Source organism: Oxyura jamaicensis, chromosome 2 (assembly GCF_011077185.1).
Source record: "Oxyura jamaicensis isolate SHBP4307 breed ruddy duck chromosome 2, BPBGC_Ojam_1.0, whole genome shotgun sequence".
NCBI classification, from domain to species: domain Eukaryota; kingdom Metazoa; phylum Chordata; class Aves; order Anseriformes; family Anatidae; genus Oxyura; species Oxyura jamaicensis.
Genome location: NC_048894.1, coordinates 9,639,534 through 9,663,581, shown reverse-complemented (window position 1 = coordinate 9,663,581; position 24,048 = coordinate 9,639,534). Strand labels below are relative to the sequence as shown.

Genomic DNA, 24,048 nt, shown 5'->3' with positions numbered 1-24,048 from the left:
AGGCCAAGCTCAATGGATTTTTAAAGGACAATGTAGCTCTCCGCTTTTACCTTACTTTTCATTTGCTGTTGATTCTGGGGTTTGCAATCTATAGTTACTGTTCATTCCCTACATGGGTTTAGGTGCTCAAGAGGATTTTTCCATATCATTATAGTGAGGACTTTTTCCGTATCAATGCAGCCAGCAGATAGGAGACTAACTCTTCCTAGCCTCCAGCCTTGCTTCCATAAACCATTCCCTATGTCATTGCTAGACTGTGGTTGCAATTTAAATTTAAAGTGCTCTGGCACAGAGAAAGTGGCCAGAGAAACTAAAGGACTTACATTGCCTCTAGCACTGGCTTTGCCTATGTATAATATAAAAATGTATAATCCAGTAAAGAATTAAAAAGAAACATAAATTCAACTTTAAAAAAATCACATCACTTTTCTTTGTTTACCATCTCTCTCATTTTTCCAGGCTCAGCTTTAAGCCTTTATAATTGTTTGAGTGACGGTGAACAGCAAGCCAAGCCAAGCTGTGAGTTTGGCTTCCTGTTCTGGTGACTGATGTATTGTTATTCAAAGTGTTGAATACCTCATTATGTGCAGTTGTAGCATTGTGGGCAGATCTGTGGTGCACTCAGGTCTGTGGAGCAGGTTAAAAAGTGGACCAGCGCTTAAAGGTTGTGAACAGAGGAAATGATCTGCAAAAAATCACAGTGAATGACAATGCTGGCCTTGGAGCCTTGAACACTCTGTTGCTTCCCTGTTTTCTACTCTAAAACAGCCAAAACAGCTCATTCTCTCTCTCTCCCTCTCTCTTATTTATTTATTTATTTATTTATTTATTTATATATTCACCTTGGCATATTTCTTCATTTATTTATGAAACTGTATTCAAATGTCCACACTGGCACAGCAAGGCTAAAATGTCATTTTCATTTTCTAGGTGAAAATTTCTTTTTGATAAACAAGGGAAGCTGAGATTTGCACCTAGCTTCACAGAAGGAGTATAAATGTTTCTTATCAAACTGGAATTTGATAAAAAAATTTACTACATTTCTAGAACACAACAGTTCTTGAATTTTTGGAGAGGCTGTTGGTGGACAGAGAAATAAAGAGAAATTTTTATTTCATACAAGTCTTTAAATAAAGGGATTTTACATAAAGGTTGTAACAGAAATTCCAGAGCTTTCTATATCTTCAAAAAGAAATGTCTTAAGAAAGTAGGACAAACAAATAAACCCAATAAATTTTTAGTTCATAGGATCCCATGTCTACTGCTGTTGTGGACATGCCAGTTCTCAGAAGATTAGAAGAGTGGTCTGGAGTGCTAGATGTTAGTTTTCTCTCCTTGGTCACTTCAGTCAACTGTCCTCTTTGTATGTAATATGCTTTTATACCTGCATGCCCTAAGGTGCGGAAGGGGCCAGAGGTATTCCTGCAGCAGATCTCAGAAGCACTTGAGGTTTGATGCTTACAGCCCCTCTGTGCCCATGCACCACAGTGGCCCTCCCTGTGGGCTCTGACATCCTCTGCCAGTGGAAAGCACGACCTCCCACCAATGCTACTGAGTATGGCAGATGAGTTGGAACTTTGCCTCTGTGTTACTGCAGTCCATTTGAGGGAGCACATTTACTCCTGCTACTCCTACTGGCACACTCACCAGGCAGTAAGTTCCAGGTAGTCCACATGTTCCCTGAGTTTGAACTGCCAAGACATGTCTAAAAGAAACAAGTTCATACATGCTGTCACAGATGAAATTATATACTTTACTCATAAGAGAGAAGAAGCAATACATTTGTTGATATAGTGCAGTGATCTAACAAAGCAGTAAATAAAACTGCAACTTAACAAGATTCAAGATGGCAAGATACACTTGATTATTTGCTGCATAGAGGACAGGGTTAATCAGACATGTTAGGTAGACCCTCCCGTTGAGTTGCAAGGTTCAGAATGGACATCCTTGCTTTCCAAACTCCTTGAGTCAAAGAGTTAAGGAGCCTAGGGGCAGCTGAATCCACTCCTAGTCCCAGACTTGGTCAGTGGTTTTATGCCTAAAAGTTTGAGGATTATATGTGTGCAATCAGTCCAACATATAATCTTAGCGAAGTTTACAAAGTTTAGCAACCTATTAATTACTAACCAAGGATCTGCTGTGGTGAGGAATCTCTCAGGAGGAATAAAGGATCTCTGCAGCAGGAGTGACCTTGAGAGGCGTCCATGCTCAGGGGGAAATCCTGTCGTGTAGCCAGGGACCATGCTGAGGAGCTCAAAGGGTCCTTGGCCTGCTCACTGTTTATGTGGTAGATGATGGACTAATAGTGGTACTGCTGCATTTTTGCATTTTTGGTGCTTGTTCCATTGGCCCTCAGCTGCTGAGCAAGACATCTGTTAGTTCCTCTAGCACACAGTTTGAGCTGATATTGTGGTCGCTATCTGCCTGAGCAAGGCCTTGGGTGCAACAGCCCTTGTTTGAGCAAGGCAATGGCTAGACGGAAGGCAGGGTGTCAGGGCACGGGGGCAATACACCATCATGTGCAATGAGCAATCCAAGTCTTCAAAACTTCAATGGGTTTGTAGGTCAGTGAAAACATTGTAAGGATCCAGGCTGACTAGTTTGAAACCACCAGTTGGATCCATAAACTTGAAACAGGCAAAAGGCATACTGTGAGAAAAGAGAAGTATTTGTGGAAGAAGCACATAAGCAAAAAGCTCTCAGCCATGATTTTATTTACAGGACGATGAGCCTGATCTATTGTCTTTACTTCTTGTTTGTCCTACAGGGCTCCTTTATATAGCAAAAAATGAGTAAGGCATAGGCAATCAGTTAAACAGAAGTGAATTAAAGTTGTTGACAAAAAATCATAATGTGCATTTGATTATTCAGCTTCGGTGGAACAAATATTTAGGGCAGCATTCAAGCTTTCATTGTTTTTATGACCAGTATGTTTGCTGCCATGAACTCAATCATGGCACAATAGGAGGTGAGACTAAATGGTTTGACACATAACAAGTAATCATGATAAAAGAATTGACACTCTACGCAGTGCAGAGGCTGTTACATTTTTAAATGCAAAATTAATTTCAAGATTGATTGAAGTCTTCTCCCTTTCTTCTAGCAATGGAATTAGTGTATTATTGTGGGCCTTCTGACTCTCTTTGTCTTGTGTATAGCATCTGCAGTGAGTTCAGCAGTGCTTAAAAATACATTTCGATTTGAGCTTCACAATAACCTTTGTGAATATTTTTACCCCTTGAAACTTCACAATGAATTTGATACTGGAGGTGGAGGAGGAAAAGAAGGAGGGGTTGGCATTAGAGCTTCAGAGGATACTGAAGGGCTCAGGTAAATTGCTGGAGATTTAGCACACAGCCCATGCCATTTGTCTGAACATGACCTTGAGAGGACACCCTACTCTGATTTGAGGGGGGTAATTTTGTTTCATGCACTTGTCAATCTTGTGGCTGTTTCTCCAAAAGCAAGCAAGCGTGTTGAAGGAAATGTGTGATAGTGCTGAGAGGTGGCCCACAAAAGTGTAAGGGATGATTATTAATTAAATCTGCAATGCCACAGTGCAATTTTTTTTTTATTTTTTTTTTTGGGGGGGGGGGGATATGTTTGCTGGGATAGCACATTTTGGATCTTACACATACACGTACGTACAAAAAGCAAGCTATTCACGTACAAAAGCAATCATCTTTATATGGCAGTCCACACTGTTTTGTGAGTCTTATTCCTAGAGGCGCTGATGAATATACACTTGCTGGAGGGTTGTTAGAACAGATCTGTGTTCAACATGATGAGTTTTTTTGGCTCTTGGGTATTCCTGTAGTCTTAACTAAATCTGACTTGTAGGGCACTCCTAATTGCTTCACTAGCTTCAATATGCAGCCACAAATGATAACAGTCTGCCCTAATTCCTATTCTGAATATCAACAAGTTGTGAAGTGTTTGTGTGGGAGAGAGCTGGCATTATCAGGACAGGGGGTGCATGCAGGAGATTAGCCTGAGGCTGTGGGGGCACAGCTACAAGGGAAGTTTCCTCATCATCGTCTTTGGTATGCTAATACTCTTGTTCATTACATTAACTCCAGCATTGCAATTAAAAATAATAAGAAGAAAGAGCATAGCAATAAATAGTGCAATGCTTAAAGTACTGAGATAAAATGCATCTGAATCTGCTAACCCTTGTCAGGGAAAACTCAGATTAATCAAAATCTACTAATGTTTACTCATGCTGAGAGAACAGTTTCTCTGGATTTCAAAAATTTTCTTTCACTGGATATATTTCTTTGTATTTCAGTTTGTCTAAAACAGAGCTACATGGAGAATAAAGATCTTACCACCTCAATGATCTTTAAAAGTCCCTCCCAACCCAAACCATTCTATCGTTCTGTGAATGATATGACCAACAGTAGTTATTCTTTAAAATCAACCTGGTTTAATTTGACAACAAGTCCTGAGCACTGGGAAGCCAAGTTCTAGGCAGTTTAGGAAATCGCCAGGTCCCAGTTACCTCCTTCTGCTGAAGGCTACAACTTGCACAGAGGACCTGGGAGGAGGAGGCGTTCACTCACATCTCTTGGTGCAAAGTTGGAGGGTTAATATAAACCCTTGCTCCTGACCATTAAACCTTTGAATTTAGCACCAAGGTGCAGGCACATTTTTTCTGCCACGTCTGTCACAGCCAAGGAAGCTGGTAGTAGGCCAGAAGAGACCCCTGGAAACAGTTGCATTTTTGCACCAAAATTTCCCTCACCTTTCAGATCGCTCAATTTAGCAGTGAAAACATGACAGTAAGGAACAATATCCTATCCTGTGGTAAGGAGCACTTTTTTTGATAATTAAGATTCTTGTAAAGTTGATGCACAGACAGGTGGGGTTTCTTCCCTTTTGCCAGGAGGCAGGACATGGACATAGATACTGCAGAACTGTTGCACAGCAGCTTGGCACACTGGGAGATAGATGAGATATGGTCCCAGACAGGCACTTCTGAATGTTTTGCCCAAAATAAAGAATACTAATAAAATTAAACAAAATGTTCTAAAACACTCAGAAATATTCTTTCCAAGCTCAATAAAAAATGAGACTAACACCCAGTTTTAAGCACCACATGTGGTTCACTTTATGGGACTAGTCTGGAATTTTCCTTTTAAATGTTAACAGGAGAAACTACAGTTTTTAAAATTTTCATAGACAAGTTTCAAAGAATTATATGACCTCAAAAGTTGTTTTTAAAAATCAGTTTTGAAATGTTGGGGTACAGATTGGGAATGTTTTCATAACTGCAACCATTTTTTTCTGAAATTTTATAGGCTATATTAGAATTTTTTAAATGGCCAAAGCAACAAAAACTTGTAAATTATTTAAAGTGTTTATGATGATCCAAATAATTTAGTAAAATTTGCTATGTGTCAAAATTGATCATATTAATACAATTCAGTTTTTGAAATCCCTTATTTTTCCATGAGGCAAGAAAGACTGTTTCCAGCACAGCTTGGTTGCTTTATGTGTGATAGAAAAGGAGCAAGTTTTGAGAAGACTTGAAGCAATTTAGGGCACTATTTTCTTTCTTACTAGTAGCATCTTCACTGCAAATCAAGCCAACCATCTGAGCTCCAATGGAGTCCCCCAGTCCTAAATTTTCTTTAGATATTCAGTGATGCTGAAGTGAAATCTGTACCTTTCTAACCACTTTGATGGGAGCAGTACTTTCACTCTGACTAACAGATCCAATGAATCATTGGCATAATCAGTGGCTTATGCTTACTTCAGCAGTAATAATTTCAATAATATATGGATAATTCTTTTGCATTCATAAAGACAGCTCTAAGCTTTCAAAATCAGGCAATCTGTATTTACTAGTTTGTAGCGATTTTCATTTTATCTTTCAATTTTGAATTATTTTTATGTAATTATCTTTCCCCATTAAAATTTTCTGTGTTCATTGAACACTGAAGAGCAGTGTTTCCATTTGAAAAGTCTTAACATTCCAGATGAAAATAGATCCATTAATTACTGTTTTTTTCCTAAATTAATTTCATCTGACTGCCTCTACATAAGTCTTGGCTGGTATTGTACCAATTGGTTTTAATTGTACAGAATAAATAAAAACAAAATCTTCAAGACATTTAATGCATAGGGAGAACTGGTGGCACCATCTACCATTATGATTGCCTAAAACTCTCCAGAATAAGATCATCCTTGCATTTTTCTATAAATAAAGTAATCCTTACTTTGTTAAACCTGAACTTTTCCTTAGAAAAGATTTTCCAAGCTGAATTTCCTCAATAATTTCCTAAATAGTGTATACATTTGTGTGATACTTACCAAGAATGCAATTAACTGGTTAGGGTACAGGTGTTACCACAACTGGGCAACCCAAAAGTATGTTCGGCTCTGTCATGGCAGTCATTCCTTTGACTACTTGGACTTCATGGATAATGTAGGTTTCCTTCTCTCATTTCTTCCCCAAGGCTCAGGACAAAAAGTAAATAGTGAAGATAAAATATTCAGCAGTTTCTTATTCAGGGAGCACCAGCTGAGGACTTTGTGAAAAAGTGGTTTGTGATTGTGTAATTAATGACAGCATCAAGATACATATTCATGAGCTAGACAGATTCTGGTATTTCCTAATTTTTGAGTGAATGTCTCTGTAATCTTAATATTTAATATGTTTCTTCTGAGTATTCAGTACAATAGTCAGGGTGGGCATCAGAAGGCACAGCTGAGTCCTCTTCTTAACCTGCTGAGACCAAGAGGCTTCTCTGCCTTCTGAGCACTGGAGAGGAGGCCAAAGTACTATGTTGTCTCTCCAACGGGGAAGTCAGTATATGGGGGCTGACCTTCCTCATGAAAGGCAAGGAGAAGAGGGTTTCTTTCCATGATCCAATTTTTCCCTTTCAAATGAAGTTTTGAGTCTCTTTCCACTTGCATGCAAGTTCTGTGCCAAATATAATTGAGGTGAGGAAATCGGAGATACATCACAAGGAATATTTAGAGCATTTTGAAAACAATTGGGGATGTCTGTCAGTATATTTGTTTTAACTATCAAGCTGTATGGCTTTAAATATCCAGTAAAAGGTTCTCGGGTCTTAATCACCCAAACCCTCTTTATCCATGCTTACATATTCTTTCCACAATAGTTAGCTCAGTAGGAGTAAAGACAGAGACAGAAAACATGCAAATAAAACTCTTGCACATCCTTCAGAAGCTGCCTGTGCAGCCTGTAATTTCTGAGGTAAAGGTCTGTTGTCTGATGCTGCCAGTGAAGTTTGAAACTGAAACAAAACCTGGCTCCTGTGGAGAAGAAAATGTGTCTGAGTATGTCTGTCCTTTTTAATCAATGCATCTAAGAAAAAGTGTTAGATCTAAAATATATAGGTTTTGTCAGAACAGGCCTCCACAAAAATTCAAGCCATAGAATGTTGCTGTGCCTTTTTAATAAGATTTAGATTTGAAAATAAGTTTTTATAGAACTCTATCTCAGTCCTGCCATGCTAGGCAGAACAGTCAAGGAACCAGGAAACCAAGATAATTTATAACTGATTAAGTAAAAAATATAATAGATCAGCTTTTTAACTAATGATAAAAGAAATAGAGAAATCCAATATGTACCAAAATAATTATTGAAGAAGTATTCTTATAAAATATTTTGTTATTAAAGAGTTTAATTACATTTTACTTAGGAGCAATTCCTGCCCTAGTTCTTGTGATTATTTACTAGCGTGTTTTAGATATCTCCATCCCTCTACAAGAATGTAGAGAAGAGGAAACATTTTCAATAATTCCTAGAGGCAGGGCTCTGATCAGAGCACCTGCCATCAAGTTCCTGTTCTATCATTGGCTTATGATAGAATGTTATGTTGAAAAAAATACATTGCAAGTTTTTGTTTTTGTTTTTATTTTTCCGCCAGTTGATTACATGTTTTGAAGCAAGGACTACTTCAAGGTAATATATCGTAATATATATTGGATCTATCCCACACACACACACATGCATTTATGAGTGTATGTATATATAAAGACATAGAAAAAGTTTTCTGGGAAGAGAGCATCTCATTATTGCTCTTAAATCCTAGAGAGATGAGCACATGCTGCTTTTACACAAAATTTTAATCCAAAAGGAGAGAACTGACTTTACAATAAGAAGCTCTGCAAAGAAAGGGATGCAGAACAGAGCAGGAGCCCTGAAAGTAAAGGTGAACGTTTCCATCAGATTCACTAAATGTCCACTCTCGCTGTTGCTTTAGCATGTTTTGAATTGATTCTATCATCTGTAAAACTTTGGAACATGGATGATATTGTAGAGAAACATACAAAAAAAAAAAAAAAAAAAAAATTGTGCCTATGTATGAATCTAAGTCTTTGAGCTTCCTTGAACTTATGGCTTCTAAGATTAGTAATTTTGTCAGCTGTTTCATTATTTGATACCTAAAGGTAGGCAATTACAATTTGTATTTGAGTTTCAAATATCCTCTGAAAATCAAGTGACTTACTAAGTGCTTAGCTGTGAACTTAGCCCAATTTCTGTTACTCAAGCTTGAATATATTGGCTAGCATACTTTAAAAGATTGTCTCAAAATTAATAGGCATATGCAAACACAAATCTTGATCTGCTCAGTTTTTGTGTTCCTGCTCCTTTTAATAGGTACTCAGACATCACATATAACCTTTTGTCCATCTCCTTCTCCACAAGGCTATATTTATAAATGGTTTCACCTTTAATATGGCCCTGCTTTCCTATTTTAGAGAACAGAAATGACTTATCAGCTTGGTAGCAGATCCTTATTTTGTCTGCCTCCCACAATCCATCAGGAGAGGGTTAAGAAAAGGACCAGTTATCTCATAGCAGTCAAATTCTTTGTACATCATTGAGTTTTACATTGAACATCTCTGTGTGCTGTCAGCTGCAGAGAAAGAAGATTACACTGTCTGTCTGCTACATGAATACCCTGTAAATACTGCTTCAGTGCAAAAGGCAGATTTCTAATCAGCTATGAAATAAACAGAAACTGCTAGTTATTTTAGCATTCGAATAGTCAAATTTAGTTGCTTTCATGCACAACAGCAATTTACTTAATATATTAACAGGGGTCTAATAGGACAACAGCCAAAATTTCCAAAGTGATTATATGAACCCCACAAATGAGACTGGTTATGTCGTTATTTAGCAAGAGCAAGAGGATGTGCAACATTACTTATGGATTTGTGTTTTGTTTGTTTTCCAAGACAGCTTTAAAAACCATCTTTCCAGGCACCACTCAACACAGTTGAAACAAAAGCTTTTGCCTGATTTGACAGGAGACAACTGCTTAAAGGGAAAAGTGAAGACATAATTTGGATTTGAGTTTTTTAATACATCAGGTTGCATCTCTGTGGGCATGAATATGTTGTGGGTCAGATGTTTATGGAAATGGCAATATGGGGTGAAATCAGTAGCCAGTCTTGAATGTATCTGGTTACCTAAAGAATGTATCTGTATAAGGCCACGTAAAGCTCTGATGAATTCCAGAGGAGAAAAAATAAAATAAAATCTGAATTAGGGCAGTGTCAGTTTCTTGTAGGATAGCCTTGTATCTCTTGAGAAATGTCAGGGATCTTTATAAAGTGACACAGCACTTGCAGAATCAGAGCAAATGTGCAGATTGCTCATTCTACAGCTAGTGGGAATCATAACAGTACAGCCTACATGGGGCTTTGTTTTTGCAGTTAGACACAGAGACAAATACAAACTTCATAATTAAGGCATCCCAGGCTTTTAAAAAACTCTCTCTCTGCTGTTCATGATGTTTCCCTGAGGACTAAACACTGACCAACAGCTGAACTTTTAATGTTGGCCACAGGAGGCTCTTACAAATAATGGTTCTTGTAATGTCCATAGCACATTTGCTGCTAGAGATTTACTGCTTTAGAGACTCCTACTTCTAGAAGCCCCTTTCCTGTGGCACTTGTAAATATGATTGTTTAAAAATTAGTGTAGACCTTTAATAAGGTGCTACAAAGCAGAAGTTTTAAACTCCACAGAGAAAATAACATCTTATTTAAAAACTGATCATTGTTTTTCAAGTGATATGACAGAACATAGAAACACAGCCGTCATTGATGGTTTTCTGTCAACTCAGTTTAACACAAAGAAAATTCTGCACATCAGCTGCCATCCTTTGACACTTTTTTATTTTCTTGTCTTTCTTCAAAGCTTCCATTTTAATTTCAATACTGAGAATCTTAAACTTTTTGGATATTCTGGTTGCCTCCATTTCTTATGCAAAACTAGAAGCATTAAAAGAGGCTTATAAATAGGAGTGTCGTGATGCTTAGTGAATACAATGCTCTGTTGGGGCACAAGGATTTAGGTTCCCTCCCCAGCTCTTGCTACTGGCCTGCTGTTGACCGGAGGTGAGCTACTTGGTGACTGTGTCCTTGGTAAAAACAGGTGTCTTTAAATCAAATGGATGGGAAATGTAACTTGTTTATTGTGGTTTACTTCCCGAATATCTTAAAAACTCTTTAAAAGTTGCAAAAATGCCAGGGGTACTGAAGAAACTGATATTTTTCTTCCATATCCAGTTTCCCCTACTGTTACCGAACTGAATTCCATATGTGGTTTAAAAATTGTGCTTCTTCAAATCTTGGGCATGGCATTTTATTCCAGCCTAGCTTGTAAGGAAAAAAAAATACTTTGAACTCTTAACCAGGACATTTTAAGAAGGAAAGAGGGGGGAAAAATCTTTCACTCTTGAAATCTGGTATCCTTTATTTTTTTCTGAGCTTTGAATTACTGATTTATTTATTTATTTATTATTTCTCTTTTAATGAAAGTGTTGTGGGGGAAAAAAAGGAGAGTCCTTTCTTGTATGTGACATAAAAGAAATAATAAGTAAAACTGAAAATAGCTGGAAGAAATAAAAACTCTTTTGGTCCTTGCTTTCTCTTGCTTCAGCTTTATATCAGTGTGACTCTCTAGTCTGGCATGGGCAGTGGCAGTCACATCAGAATTAATTTTTTTTAAAACGCATTAGGGAAAATACTCATTGCTACAACTAGTATAGAATTAAACTGCACTATTTTCTTCCAGACCTATTCATTTGTTTTCTTCGAGACCTAATCTTCAGAGGTTGAGGTCAGACACAGACATACATTGACTGGATCCAATAATGGTCAGGGCCTTCATGTGAAAATAATTTATAATTTAGAGTAATTTACAATTACCTCCTATTTTCAGGGTAATAAAAAACATATATTTTAAACAATGTGGAAGCTCTGATCTGCAATCGACTTTGCAATGTATGCTGGCTGCAGACTTGGAGTCAGTTGCAGACCTGGAGCTTTGTTTTGTGTTTACCAAACATTAAGTATCCCATTTCCCACAGCAGTAGTGGCTCCCCTGCTTTGGTGTGTTCAACCACAGATAAGCAAGTCATTCCAATTTTAAACGAAATAAAAACCTGAATTGTTGCAAAAAGAGCTGTTAAAAGTACAATAAGAAGTCTAAAAATCAAAATACATCATTTATTCCCTCTGGAATGGATTCCTGATGCTCAAAGTCTTCATTTCAATCCCAAAGTAAATGTGAGCAACTTTGAATAGCTGCAAACCAACTTTTGAAGTTATTTAAAATAAAAAAATCTCGCAGTGCTGTATCCACAAATCTTATTAATCAATAAAGCCATAAAGTGGCAAGTCAGTCACATCCTCCTGCTAAGGTAAATGATGGTTTAGGCCCTTTCTAAAAATTGCTTCCTTTTTTCTTCTCTTCTCCGTCATAGCATTTGTTTTGTTACCGGCTGCAAATGTGCTTTTCTGACTGCACTTTGTCACCCACAGATTCCACTGCACAGTGGGTGGAGAGCTGGGGATTTGTGTTCTGTTTTCATGCAGAGCTGTGCATTAAAAACTGTGCTGCTGCTGTTGTATTGTGAGTGGAACATCTTACCAAACCGGATTAATGACAGTCTTTCCAATCTAAATAAAACAAAGTAAACCAAGATGATTATTCCATATTCAGAAAATAAGAATTTTTTATTTAAGAAGTGAGAGAAGGGAAAAAAAAAAAAAAAAAGCAAAATGCTTAAATCTGTGGTATTCCTATGCATGTACATTTTGTTGTGGTTCCATTTATAATAAACTGAAGTCTAGTCCTTTAATGATGAGACAAGAAGCATCAATGGTTCCCCTTGTTATTAGTTCAACTTTTCATTATGAGTAATTCTGACCTGTATAATGAAATCAGATTATGCGTGAAAAATGAAGCAATGCCATCCTGAAATGCAGTGTGAAGGTCAGCTGTGGATTTTGTAGCTGTGGGAGAGAAATAGACAACTCATTTTTGAATAGACTAAATAAAATATTTCTGATCCTGAAATACAATTCAGGAGGTGGATAAAAGGAATGGGAAAAGAGAGGTGTGGCTTGAACACCCCAAAAGAGAACAAGGAACTGGAATATATTGACAACAACGGCTTCTGACACAGAGCCTGGTTTCCGTCACTAAGTCTCCTTCCTCAGTTTTGCTTTGCTTACACAGGGAGTCACATCAGGAGTCTGGGTCAGACTTCCAGTTGGGGATGGAAGCATTTCCACTCTCTGTAGCAGTAGCTCACCTTTTAGTGCTTCCAGTTATTTGCACTTATTTATAAGCAGATTGCTCTTGAATTAATTTTTATTATTTAGAAATGAAAAAAAATCATACTGATGCTCAGGAAGTTAAATTATACAATGATATTGGCCCTGCATTTAAATCTTTAAATACTGTGTGGCACTCTTAAGGTGAAAAGTAGGCATTCTGAAAATAATTATGGCATCTAATCAAATACCATCAGTATGAATGGTGCGGATTTAATACACGCAAAGCACAGTTTTGAGTTTCTTTTCCAAAATTTCAATTTCACAAAAGTGCAAGAAACAATGCAAACCTCATATTTATATATTCTTGAAGGTAGGTGACAATGATGAAAATGATAAAAAATAAAAACATACATTTAACTATTTCAGAATAGAAATGTTTGCAATACAGAGCGCAGATTGGCAATACACTAATCCACTAATTATCTAGCTTGCTGTAGAGAATACTCACCCTCTGTGAAACTGATGCTTGTACTCAAAAAATTAAAATAAAAAGTACTCATAATAAAGACTGCAAATCTGTTTGGAGAAAAAAAAAAAATGATGAAGTTCAGAAATAATTTCAAAAGGATGGCATAAGCACAATACAGACTGAAACAGGTTGCAGGTCCAGGAACCTGCAACCTACAGACTGTGAAGAACAAGGTTTCAGACTCAAATCTACATCTAGGACCACAGGAAAGGTCAATCCCCATTTTTGTAGAATCATAGAATATCCTGAGTTGGAAGGGACCCACAAGGATCATCGAGTCCAACTCCTGGCACCACACAGGTCTATCCAGAAATTCAGACCACATGACTAAGAGCACAGTCCAAACGCTTCTTAAACTCTGACAGGCTTGGTGCCATGGCTGCGTTCCTGGGGAGCCTGTTCCAGTGCACAACAACCCTCTCAATGAAGAACCTCTTCCTGATGTCCAGCCTAAACCTCCCCTGCCTCAGCTTGACACTGTTCCCACAGGTCCTATCACTGGTGACTAAAGAGAATAGATCGGTGCCTGCACCTCCACTCCCCCTCGTGAGGAAGCTGTAGGTCACGATGCGGTCTCCCCCCAGCCTTCTCTTTTCCAGGCTTAACAGGCCAAGTGACCTTAGATGCTCCTCATATGTCTTCCCCTCTTGGCCCTTCAGCACCTTCATAGCCCTCAATTTGATCATAGCCCTCATTTTGATCTTTGAAAGAGAAAACGAGCCATATCCCTCCACAAGCCCAGACTTTGAAGGGCCTTGCTTTCTTTCACACTGTCAGGGTGAAAGCCGTCCTCATTTCAGAAAGGTCCACAGGGCTGCCACTCTTCTTCCAAGTGCTGCTCATTACAGGCAAGTGTAAGCATATGCCAGACTCAGTGGGAGGACACAGCCTCCATATTCATCCCACAGCAGTGTGAAGTTTCTTCTATTTTCCATCTAGATCAGAAGAATGTGACTCTTGCAAGGGGACATAAATTCTCTCAGGTCCAAACGGGTAAAACATCCATGATTGGATTATTTTCATTTTGCTCGTATTGATGTCTTAATTTATTTCTTATTTTTCAACAGAATTTCATAGATGCTTGCCTTGTACTCTAGTGAGCTCATCTTTTTCTATTCATTAATATCTCATTACCTCTTGTAGAAGTAGGTATGAGAGAACAAGATTATTTCATATTTGGTGTTGTTAGACAGAAGCTACCTTTCTGGGAGGAATTAATATTTGTCTGTCTCTTTTTATATTCAGGTTTGTGAAGGACTTTGAGATCTTTTAGATGACAGGAAATACATAAAAGTAAGTTTTATTATGCAGATGAGCAGAACCGATCCTAAAAATGCTTTCACACGATCCCACACAATTTCATGTGTTAATATGAGGAACTTGGAAATTGTCAGCACTATCAATAATTTGCTGAGCTGCCTCTTTAGGACAGTTATGTATTTCTGAGATACTTGCTTTTGCTCTATAAATACGATGTAAAGAAACATCTCTGTCACTAGATATCTCTGCAAAAGTGACATTTCTCTATTGAAATTCTCAGTTTAAAAAGGTGTTCCAGTTTTTAAACTTGAATAAGATTAAACTAAAGAACTCGATAGAGAAATGACTACTAGAGCTGATCATGTTACAGTTCCCAAAGTAAATCAAGGTACAGTTTACTAGGGAAAGATGAATATAATGGATTTGAGAGTATTGGGAGCTTTGCCAATTTTATAATTAAAGTATGAGAAAACACATGTAAGGCTTCTAGAAACAGTGGGAGAAGGTGAGTGCAGGCTGCTCCATTTTATGAGCTTATGCTCCTCCATGGGGGAATTCTGGTTTCTAGTGAAGACTTCACTTTTGCAAAGGCTTGCCTTTCCATGTAAACCTGATCTGAAATGGAAGACTATTGTAATATCTGATATATACCATAATGTCTGATTTATCCATTGGCTTTAGTTAGCTGTTACTTATTCAAGTACAACCAAAACTGAGTAGCCAATTTTCATTTAAGCAATCCTTTTTTATGTTAGCTCAAAACAAAATGCCATGCTAAAGGAAGAATCTGAAGTTAGTCTTAGTGTGGCTAAGGTATAATTAGCAAGTTTGCAGGCTATACATGTTGTATGCTTTACTGAAAAGTGTTAGTTGAATTGGAAGCTGGAGGAGTTCCTCTTGCCTTTGATTTCTCCAGAAAAGGAAGATGACTTCCCTTTCCCCGGGCAAGATGGAGCACACCAAGCTTCAAAATGCCTTCTGGACTTTGGGGTTTTGCATGTAGGGCTCAGGGGGGACTAAAATGTGCCTACACCAAACTAGTTTGGGGCAACCTCATTCACATACTGTGTTATTATCCCCATGGTTTTAGGTAGTAGGTTCCAAGGCTAGAAACACACGAGGATGTCTCAGGGCTCAGAAGTCCTGGAATCTTGCTTAGGAACAGCAGTTACAGCAAGTTTGAAGTTGATGCCTTGTCTTGGAGATCCAGGTGTTCCATATCAGAGCTTACTATGAATTGAACAAGTGTACACTAGACTTTCTAAAGTGTGATTAAATGCTTATATGTTTAGTACTGGTTTTATTTCTTTTACAAGAACAAAATGAGAATCCCATGACAACTGGTCCTGTTTACCCTGGAAGTAGCCCAAACGTCTCCATTTTATTGATTCATACTCAGCAGTGCAACATCCCTGTTTATGGAGTCTTGGCAGCTCTTGGAAAGGCTGACCCTTATTGTCATTTCCATAACATTAGCTATCCTAATTGGCAAGGTTTATACGGCATACCTAATCCTGCATTTTTGAGATTACTTAATGTCAGAAAAATAGCTCTATGGAAGCTTCTGAGACTGAAATTTGTTAATCTTGCATGACATGCTAGAATATTGTAGTTCTTTGTGAAGTCGTAATCCGGTGCTTCTTGGATGGTGATCCTAACTGAGCAATAATGGAAGGGGAAAGGGGCCATAGAGTGAAGGCTCTTTTACTGAATGCAGAATCCTCTCTCAGAATTCATCTGTTTCCTAAATTCAGAACCATCAAAATGTTTCTTGGAGTTTTGTTTGTTTCTTTCTTGCTTGCTTGCTTTTATCAGGCATCAGTTGGTGTTTAAATGATTATAAGCATGTTATGAAAATTGATCTATGCTCAACTTGCTTTATAGTTAGAACTAAATCATTATTGATTTTGTATTTTTGTATTAAATTATATATCATGGCTTTAAAGTGCCAGATACATGAATAAAAATGACCCATTTTTAAAGCAGGTTGTTACATGTTATTCTCCCAGAAGGTGGCAGCTGGAAAGTCCATACTACTACATAGCATACATCTTACTATAGGGTGAACACTTTGTGTAGGGGAAATAAGGTTATGACAGAGCAGAAAGGGGAAGTAAACACTATTCCACACAATACCATTCGCATCATTAGGCTTCAGCAGGGAGTTGCATCAGAATGTTATTCTGAATACTTTTAATGGAATGAATATCTCATTCTCTTGAATGAGATCTCTTATCACTTTATATGATAAAATGAGGTAGAATTTTGTAGCTAGTCTTAACCTTTCTTGTTCCTAAAAACTTCATAAAGCTGTTTTCTGATTTACATGAAGAATTTACACAGTTAGCTAGTAACAAGAATAAATAAACTAAGAACAAAGAGAGGAAAAAAAAATAGAATTTTCTATATATTCTATTTTTTCAACATAATTTTAATATATCTATATATGTGTGTGCATGTATATATATTTGTATGTATGTAGGAAAGAAACAAAAGGTCTTTGCAAAGGGAAGAGATGGGAGCCAAGTCACAGTAGTGAGGGGTAGGTCCAAGTGGCAGAAGTCCAAGGAGGACACAAATGTGGCTGTTTAGTCTGGGTCCAAAATGATCAGACCAAACTGGGAAATAAAGGTGAGGAGGCCTGTGATGGATGCAAATTCCTGCAGAATTTTTAAAATTATAGAATTTTTTGGACTGAGTCATGAGACTAAAGGAATGTTTGTTTGATTTGATGATGTGATATATATGAGAAGGTGGGTGGCAGCTGCCAAAATCTGAAAAGCCAGGGCTTGCTCAGGTCAGAAGAAGAATTTTGCAGCTGTTGAGTCTGCAAGCAGCTTGGTGATTATATAGCAGGAGTAGTCTGACTTGGCCTTGTGTGCCTTTTTTAAATCAGCAGTGAAACAGTTGCTGTTTTATGGGGATGACTGTACAAAATGTCCTTTGCTGAAGTAACACCTGATCACATTTTATTAAGTAAAAAAAAAACAAAAAAACAAAAAAAAAACTCTGAAAAAAAATGAAAATTCAAATATTTTATTTTATCAGAGGAATTTCTTAACACAGAATAAGGTGTGTTTTGTTGTTGTTGTTGTTTATATAATTAAAAATAGAAATGACAACTTCTTGGTTTTTAAAGCACTGAGCTATGTATTTAGCAATTTAAGTTAAACTTTGTTAGCTCAGTTTCTTGAACACTTAAAGATTTGGACACTAGGAAGTATACCTGTTTCAGAATGAATTCTGAAATATCCAGCAGAATGTTCTTTGCATCCAAATGGGAAAAATACATTTTAACAGACATCTCTAGCCCCTTAATGCATATCTTAGCTGCAGATATGAAACAGAAAGTTATGACAGAAATGTTGAAATTAAATAAAAATTTAATGCATTCTTGCAGACTGAAAATCAAAAAATCAGCTTGCTTGTGATGAGCAGTCTTGGTGTTGCTGGAATATTAGCTTGAGTTTTGAGAACAGTTTTCATACACGAAGCCTTATTAAAAAATCTGCTAAATCAGCAGCAATAGTTTCAAATTCTGGCTTCATTTTTGCTCCCTCTTTATTAACAACAATTATAATTAACAGCTTCTGTTGGCGTCACTCAATTTTAGCTTTAAACCTTTACAGGAATGTCCAGAAGAGCACAACTGTTTTCTGTTCGATGAAATTTAATTGGCTTTAACATGGTTTCTGCTAATAAAATAAAAAAGTAATATATCAGTAGGTGTCCTCCCTTGTTGCTTTCTCCTGTTACAGCAAACCCGCACTGGACCGCAAGTGCAATTTGATTCGCAAGTAAATCAGGAACAGTTTCTTAAAGGGCAATTTGTGAGGCATACCACTGCTACAGAAAGTAGTTTTGATTAGCAAGCAGTTGACTTCCTTTTGTGGAAAACCTTGTGTTACAGGGAGCATTTTGCAGCACTTCAGGTGGAGAAATTAAAAGACTATTGATCTCTTGTTCATTAACAATCTCATTGCACTTTTGCCAGACTGGCTGCCTAAAGCCCTGTCAAAATTCACTCTTGGCTGCCTGTCATGCATCTGCATACTTTCCAGCATTAGCTCTGCTGAATAATATGACATTTTTTACTTTCTGCCTTAAACTCTTCTGCAGTCTTGTTCTGTGATATTTACACTGATCTGGGAGCAGTTGCATATCAGCACTTAGTGAGAGAATCCCTAGGCACACTTGAGTTGTACAAATGTTAAGGCCCCACACTTACAATAAATATTCTAACACTCATACAGTATTAATAATACAAATTCATAATATTTAGAATACATCCCAGGGGAGAGCAAGGGAGGTTCAGCTGAGTGTATTACACATCATTTCAAAAAGATTTGGAAACAGCTGCTTTCTTTCCTGGCTCGTGGCAGCTGATGGATGCTGCTGCCATTGGAGACGGTGTTGTCTGACATCAGGTTATATATGTGCTGCTGAGGAGCTAGAGCATCCCTCGGGATACAGGGAGCCTTGTGGTACGGTCGTTCGATGTGATCCAGCACAAGTGGAAGTCATTAGTACTGCTATAATAGCAGTTGTAGGAAAACTAGTGCATCCACTGCCGAATTTGATGATAATTTTGCCTCTAAAAGTTTGTTCAAGGAAAATGGTTAGTCACACCTGTTGAAAAACGTCATTTTTATTTCCCTTAGAAAGATAAATTGCACTTCAATCAATGACAAATCAGAAATATCAGTCACATTTGAGAGCAAAATCCCTCTGACCAGATGCTGTATTTTTATTCTGTGTTCTTATAGATAGACCCAAACCTCAGCTCCAATGCTTTTGCATTTTAAAAATAGTAAAGATACAGCAGTCAGTGAAAGATCCCATTGAGCAATTAGGATTAGGGTTTAAGGAAAAGATGCTAAATAGAGTTAGGGCTTCAATCCTTTGAAAATCCTTTTCTAAGTCTACATAAAGTAGACATAAGGCCTACATAAAGCCTTATAGTGAAGGCCTTATATAGCCCATATAGGAAAGACGCTAAAATGAAGACAGTGGTGCGTGTAAGCACAAGTACAGAACAAATTCATGTACTTTACCATTTCAAAATACCCGCCCCTTTCAGTTTGTAGAGAGGGTTTGTAGTCAGGACAATATACTTATTCTGGCCTTCTCCAACTCTTGACTGAACAAACTAATTACAATTAAAATTAATTATCAGATTCCCAAAATATTTTAAATAAAAGGCATTCTGCTAACTACACTTGAATTGGTTGCATGCTATTTCTTCTTTGCCTTAGGTCAGGCTATAGTTCAAGGATGCATTTTTCATCCACCTGCAGGTACTTTGAGACCTTTTAGATCACTTGTGTTGGGACCTCCTGTTCCCTCTATTATTTAGGAAGATGCTGGTTTAGTTTTAGCTAAGCTAACATGGCTCAGGTGTGGATTTTATTTTGTAACAATTGGGATGCAACAGGTGAGTGACTTTGTCAAACAGATGTTTTAAATACCATCAAAATGCAGTCTGTGATATTCAATTACTTGGATAAAAAGTCTATAGGACATCCAGTAAAGGTAGCCGTAGCTCCTGGGATATTAATGAAATTATAACCCAATGAATATATATATTTGTATATAAACATTGCAAGTAAAAACTAAACCAATAACTTCTTAATATCTTAAAAACTTTGCTCACATGAGTTGCGTGAGAGTCACAATGGCTTAGTCTTCTGTATTTAAATTGTAGCTGCACGTTGGTAGGGATTTATAAAATATATTTCTATATAACTTGTTTATGTGGAACTATTCGTCAGTAACAAGCAGAGGTAGCTAAGTCTGAAGCAGCATAGATCAATTTGGCTGTTGCTATTGGGGAAATCGGGATATTTCTGGGGGAGCCACAATGTGCAGTTATCGTCCCAAAATATCAATGAATTTGCAACCTACCAATTGAAGTGATTAAACTTGAGCAGAGGGGTTACATTGGTTTGAATTTGTAGCGAAGGTTCTGCAAAGTCCTCAGTCTCAATAAGACTTTGGACAGGGGGAAGGAAAGGGTGACAAATAGTCTCCACTGGTAAAGAATATGTTGAAGTTTCTTTTGCTGCTTCTACTTTATTGCAGAGTGAGAAATCCTTACTTAGCTGGAAAGAACTGAGACACCAAATTGATATTCTTCCCCAGAAAAGCATTAAAAAAAAAAAGCCATTTCTGCTGTGTTTGAAGGACAGGTTTTAGAGGAAATGCTCCACCACTGTGGAGACTGGGAGCCACCCATGCAAATCCCAGAAGCAGGAGTGCAGCAGATGCTGTTCCTGCAAGCAGCAACTTGGATGTTCGCTTATTGTCTGTGCAGGCTGGGCATGAGAGGATAACAATGATGAGATCATTCTTTTTTTCTTTTTCTTTTCCAAACAGGAAAAAGTGTGGAAAGGTGATATTATTTGTAAGAATTACCATGTACACGTCTATGTATGTGTGCTACCAGTGGTTGCCAAAATGGTTACTTGTTCAGACAGTTGAAAAGGGAAAACCCTGAACCTGGCTTTCATTGTGGTGGTGGTCCTGGAAACACCTTTATAACTCCTCAGATTTATGGCTGGGGAAAGTCCCCTTGTGCTCATTTTGTGCTATTCTCAGGGCTCAGATCTTAATGCAGTCCTATAAAAACACAAAACTGTAATGCATGCCTGATTTCAGCTGTAAAAGGCTTTTGTTCCTACCGTGGCCTCCCTTTGCTGGAAATCTGCTCTGCGTGAGCTTTCTCAGTATGTAATTACTTGAGGATCTATAGGTAAGACTTTTCAGTACTTAAATAACTGGTATATGAAAACTCCATGGTGAGGCCTTTCATAAGTCAGAGGAGGCTTTGGTGCAATTGATTTGATGATGCAGTTCACTCTAGGGGCTGGGACTGGTGGTGTCTAATGAAGAATATTGAAAAGGTTACAGAACTTTCTCCTGCTTTTTGTCCTTTTTGTCTTGAATAGTAGAAACAGCCAAGTTCTTAAAACCCACATTTTTCACTTCTATTTAAAATACAAATCTCTTCATCTTCCTTTCTTCCTTTTTTTTTTTTTTTTTTTTTTTTTTTTAAAAAAAAAGGTTGTTTGGTTTTTTTTTTTTTTATAAAAAAATTACTATTTGTGGTTAACAAGTACTGGTACAATTCCCATGTAACAATTTTTTTTGTGTGTGTGTGTGTTTCCTGTTTTGCAGTTTCTTACTGCAAAAATATACACAAATCCAATTTAGGAAGGTGTTGTATGCAAAGGTGTTAGTAAGAGATCATACTCCTCAGGAAGACATTGGTTCCTTATTTGTAATGTCTTCCTTCAGTCTTCCCTCACTTGCAGGGAGTTATCACAGCTTGCAGGAGTACTGCATCGCATTGTAAGGGCAACATCTAAGCCCTGTCAGGGATGCAGCCCAGAACAATGGCTAACAGTACACCACAATTTTCAGTATGGCATTTTAGCATGAAATTCTCTGAAGGAGGCTGTTCCCTGTGGTGAGAGAGCAAGCCCAGCATTACCCTAGGTCAGGCCACCATTCCCAATAGGTGTCAGTGAAGCCCTTTTTGTGGAGGACTTGGCGAGCAAGTGTTTTCAGTCTCTCTGGAATTATATATTTGCAATTAAGTAAAATATATAGTAATACTACATTTTAATTAGTCAAAAATAGTAATATCTCCTCCTGTCTTCTTTCCTTCAATTTTTATTTATTTAATTATTTATTTTAGGATAGCAGAAAAGGCTAAGGCTGTTTCATTCTGATTTGGTTAAACAAATCTTTAGATAGCGGCCTTAGTCTTATGGCACAAAGGCAAATGCCATTGCATTCATACTGCTTTTATATTAGCAATCACATCATAGCAGAAATAATAATCTCTTGCTAAGCTAATTTCAAAATGATGATAATGACATTGATCTCCTTTCTAAAGTGCTTTGAGATTTACTGATGAATGTCTCGATGCAAGAAATAGATATAAATTATCATCAAAAGTGTTCATGTACAGAAATTCCAAGGAAAATTATCAGAAAACTTAGGTTGCAGAGTTCAGTACTGAGATGGAATGTCTCTGTTCTGCCATTACCAGCAGCAAAGAGTGAAAATGAATGTGAAAATATACATGGCCAAAGTAACCCTATGTGTGAGCCCCCCCTGCTGCCTGTGACTGCTATTACCAACAGCAGCACTGAGCTCATGTATGAGGTTCAAGGAGAAGCAAAGAAGCTGTGAGAGATGCCAAACTAAGAAGGGATACTCTACCCCAACCCCCATTCTCCCCCCCAAAAATACCTCTAAGATATGTTACCTAAGAAAATAAGCGTTTTGCAAGCTTTATTAAAGATAATAATACTGTTTACTTTCCAAGTTTTAACTATTATTTTCAAAATTTCAGCACAGGTTAAAACAAATAGGGCCTTTGGGCAACAAACTGGGTTGCATTTGCACAACCTGAGCAGAAAAATATAATTTTGCTTTCTTTAAAAATATTCTCTTCTCTGCTAGGTTTTAAATGCTATGATTCCAATAGCAAAGATCTGGTGATGAAAGGGCAGGTGTAAGGATTTATACTCTGCAGTCTTGCAGCTTGTGTGCTCATTTTCACCTGCTCAGCAGGAGAGGAAGGCAGGAGTGAGTGCTGCCACAAGAACTGTAGCATGTAATGGCTTTTGTGCAAAAGTGTAGATATCTAGGCAAGGCAGCGAAGGATCAGGTCCCTTGGGAGGTATGCAGGAAAACAGGCACACCAAAAGTGGGGTTCCTTCAGTTGAAGTCAATATTGGTAGTGGGAGGTTGATTGCTCATGAAAGTTATCTTTCAGACTAGATGCAAATTTAGCAACCATAGCTAGAAATGAGACCATGAAACATTTCAGTGCTTGGATATGCTGTTCTGTAAGTGGTGCCAATATGAGCCACAGCATGAATGTATGTTTTCTGTTTTGGTAGTTCTGCAGAATTACTATCTGTTTGTATTTCTGCTTTCCCAGTTTAATTCCCAGTATATGCTGTGGAAAAAAATAATTTCTTATTTTGACCTACACGTGAAGGAAATGGGAAGGAATCCCGATTATAAGTACTTCTATGTGTCCGTCTATCTTCCCATATATCTAACATCTCTCCTCTGAGTTGGTATGAGTAAATTGCAGTAGAATTGCAAAGGTATAGACATCGCTGAAGACAGGAAAAAAATATATATTTGAACAATCGAAAACTGACGGAAAGACGAAAATACAGAGCTAGGTTGCCCACCACTGCAACAAATCAGCTGCAGTGTTAACAACATAGGAATACTGATGGCAGATCAGGGGTGGGAAGATGAAACTAGAAGGACCGCAGGGACTGAAGCAGACAAGGCATTCGCACTCCAGCAGACTGCAGGTGCTGGATTTCCTCGAAAGCTTGTCCTGACCTGCTGTGCCATTCCCTGAAGGCTAGAGACCTCACCTGGAGGTTAGGGACTTTAGGGTAGACTGAAAGAGCCATGGGAGAACAGGGTAAAGCTATAGGGATCGGCTTTAAAATAACAAACAACAACAAAAAACAACACAAGGTCAAATGAGGTTACATTCTCAGAGTGACTATCTAGAGATTCAAGGCAAAACGTGCTGCTACAATATGTCAGTAGCTACATAGTACCTAGCTAAGGAAATAATAATAAAAAAAAAAAAAAAAAAATCACTTTTTCTTCCAGGTAGTGTGGGTTTGCTCTACATTGTGAAATGGTTGTTTGCTCTGTAT

General features: G+C 37.7%; 1 protein-coding gene and 1 long non-coding RNA gene across 2 annotated transcripts in view; one reads left to right on the top strand and one right to left on the bottom strand.

Moving 5' to 3' along the window:
* Positions 1-24,048, top strand: part of PTPRN2 (protein tyrosine phosphatase receptor type N2) — a 641,705-nt gene that overhangs the window by 451,488 nt on the left and 166,169 nt on the right. The window lies entirely within an intron of this gene.
* Positions 17,711-19,702, bottom strand: LOC118163064. The gene is made up of 2 exons (XR_004748822.1): positions 19,396-19,702; positions 17,711-18,933 (listed from the first exon to the last, which is right to left on the bottom strand). It is a non-coding gene; the product is annotated as an uncharacterized LOC118163064 (long non-coding RNA).